Source organism: Vombatus ursinus, unplaced genomic scaffold (genome assembly GCF_900497805.2).
Source record: "Vombatus ursinus unplaced genomic scaffold, bare-nosed wombat genome assembly UNPS02009173.1, whole genome shotgun sequence".
NCBI classification, from domain to species: Eukaryota; Metazoa; Chordata; class Mammalia; order Diprotodontia; family Vombatidae; genus Vombatus; species Vombatus ursinus.
The window spans coordinates 10,790,218-10,792,680 of NW_020948951.1; the positions used below are offsets into that span (position 1 = coordinate 10,790,218).

At 47.1% G+C, this 2,463-nt stretch overlaps 1 protein-coding gene across 5 annotated transcripts in view; it reads right to left on the minus strand.

The window, feature by feature from the left end:
- The window catches only part of SLC1A6 (solute carrier family 1 member 6), a 21,038-nt gene extending 20,160 nt beyond the window's left edge, over positions 1-878 (minus strand). For 4 of the 5 annotated variants that reach the window (XM_027851325.1, XM_027851324.1, XM_027851321.1 and 1 more), the window contains exon 1: positions 652-876. The gene's annotated coding sequence lies outside the window, so the exon portion shown is untranslated. Of the gene's footprint in view, positions 1-651 lie in introns of all 5 variants that reach the window. The other variant, XM_027851326.1, reaches the window with a different exon arrangement.
- Between the last annotated feature and the right edge of the window lie 1,585 nt (positions 879-2,463).

Consider the following 2,463-nt stretch of genomic DNA (forward strand, 5'->3'; position numbering starts at 1 on the left):
ATAGATAGATAGATAGATAGATAGATAGATAGATAGATAGATAGATAACATATGCCCACATGGAGATGGGACCATGGACATAGAAATTGAGACAAAGAAATAGAGATGTGCATGGAGACATAGACATGGAGATGAGGACTTGAACATTAGGGAGGGGGACATAGGCACAGTGATGAGGACACAGACACCAAGCCAGGGAGAGAGGGACAATAACATGGAGCATGTGGATGGGGACACAGACATGAGTACAGAGACACAAAGAGGGAATGCAGATCTAGAGATGGACTTGCAGAGACAGGTACACAGCCATGAGATTTAGGGTAAAGAAATGGATATGTGGGCACAGAAAGGGGGAAATAAACATGAAGATGAAGACGTGGGCACAGGAATAAGGATTCAGAGACAAGGACATACACACAGAGATAAGAACACTGACATAGATATGAGAAAGCAGGCACAGAGATGGGGCCACAGATATGGGAGTGAGGGCACAGACAGATCGAGACTGTGGAGCAAACTAAGAGTCAGAAGCAGGGAGATGGGAAGTCGGTGTGCCCGTGTGCATACCCGGGTCCTTCCCCATCCTCCCATCTCCCAAAACCTGAGAGCCCAGGGTGGGATTTAACAGAACTCAGGATGGATCAGACTCACCCGGTGCCCTGGGGACAGCCTCAGCCCAAATGCAGCTGTGCTGCAGCCTCCCAGGTAGGCTGTTCACAGCCTCAGGGAGTTGGTGGAAATGGACCAGATGGGAAAGATGAGCAGTGGCAGAGCCGAGGATTTACTGCCCTGGAGATGGCTGAGCTGCGAGAAGGAGGGCAGCTCCGAGGAGGAAGATGAGAATGGGAAGCCACGGAGTGATCGAGGCTGTCCCTGCACTCACGTGTAAGCAGAGGGGGAGGGAGGAAAGGAGGGGGACTGACTCTGGGGGACCAGGATTCCCCCGCCCACCCCTGATCCTTGGCCTCTCTCCTGTAAGCAGGCAGGAAGCCTCACTGGTGGGAAAGGGGTGGGAGAAAAGGTGTCTCTGTTGTCACACTCTGGCAAAGCCTTAGCAGTTCCTATTCTGCTCTCTTCTCCTCCCTTTCCCCTCCTAACTGCTGTGTCAGCCATACACAAGAAGCTCAGGGAGGGGGAGGAAATAACAGACACACTGAATGTTCTTCCAGTTTCTGAAGGATACAGACAGTCATAGATTCGTAGAATGTTAAACCTGACAGAGTTGTAGAACACAGAAGACGGAATATCAGAGATGAAAGAGACCCACAGTGACCATCTAGTCTTCTCTCTAAAAAATTTACAGATAAGGAAACTGAGGACCAGAGAGGGAAAGTAACTTACCTTAGGTCACAAACAACTTATCAGCAGGGCCAAGACTGGAACCCAAGTCTCAACTCCCAGACTTGGGATGTTTCTCCTACATCATGAATCGGTGATGGTTAGAATTGAGTCTGAACTCTGCAAAACCACTGTCCCAAAAGGGATGGGCTATTGTTATCTTTTTTTGGCTCCCTACCTGTTTTGGGAAGTGGGGAGGCTTGAGGGGAAGAAAGATGGGAAAAGAGGGGACCAAAAGAGCTAATGCAGCCTTAGACTGCATTAAGAGAGGCAGAGTGGCTCCAGGATGCTTGACAGGATAGCCCTGCTCTACTCTGCTCTGGAATGTTGAGTTTCATTCTACATGTCAATTTAGGAAGACATTAATAAGCTGAACATTGTCCAGAGGAGGGTGCCAGACCTCAAATTCCTGCGTTAGAAGGATCCATTGATGGAACTGAGAGGCAGAGAAATGAAGGCTTAGGGTCATAGATTTGGAACTGGAAGGGATTATGGAGGTCATCTCTTCCAAACCCTTCATTTTAAAGATGAGAAGATATACACCGAGAGAAGTGGAGTGACTGGGCCAGCCTCACATTAAGGGGAGGGGGTACACGGTATCCAATGAACTGGGGAGGGATCAGACACATCTTGTTTCATCTCAAAGAGCAAAACAATGAGAAATTGGAGGGAAGCCAATTTGAGCTCAACTAGAGCTTCCCAAAAGAGTAATGAGATGCTTCATAAGGTCATGAGTTCCTACTCAAAAGACAAACCAATTAAAACAATTAAAACAATTAAACAAACCAATTCCTGGGTCTGTTGTAGAGGGGATTCTTATTCAGGTATAGATTGGATTAGATGATGATCTTTGAGTTCTCTGTAGCCTGGTGCCATAGTGGACAGAGTGCTGGGCCTGGAGTCAGGAAGACTTGAGTTCAAATCCAGCTTCAGACACTAGCTGGGTGACCCTGGACAATTTAACCACTATCTGCCTCAGTTTCCTCATCTGTAAAATGGGGATAATAATAGCATCTCCCTCTAAGGGTTGTTGGGAGAATCAAGTGAAATAATGTTTCTAAAGCTGTTTGTAAACCTTAAGGTGCTATTGCTATAATTGTGATTCTAACACACTTATTCCTGAGT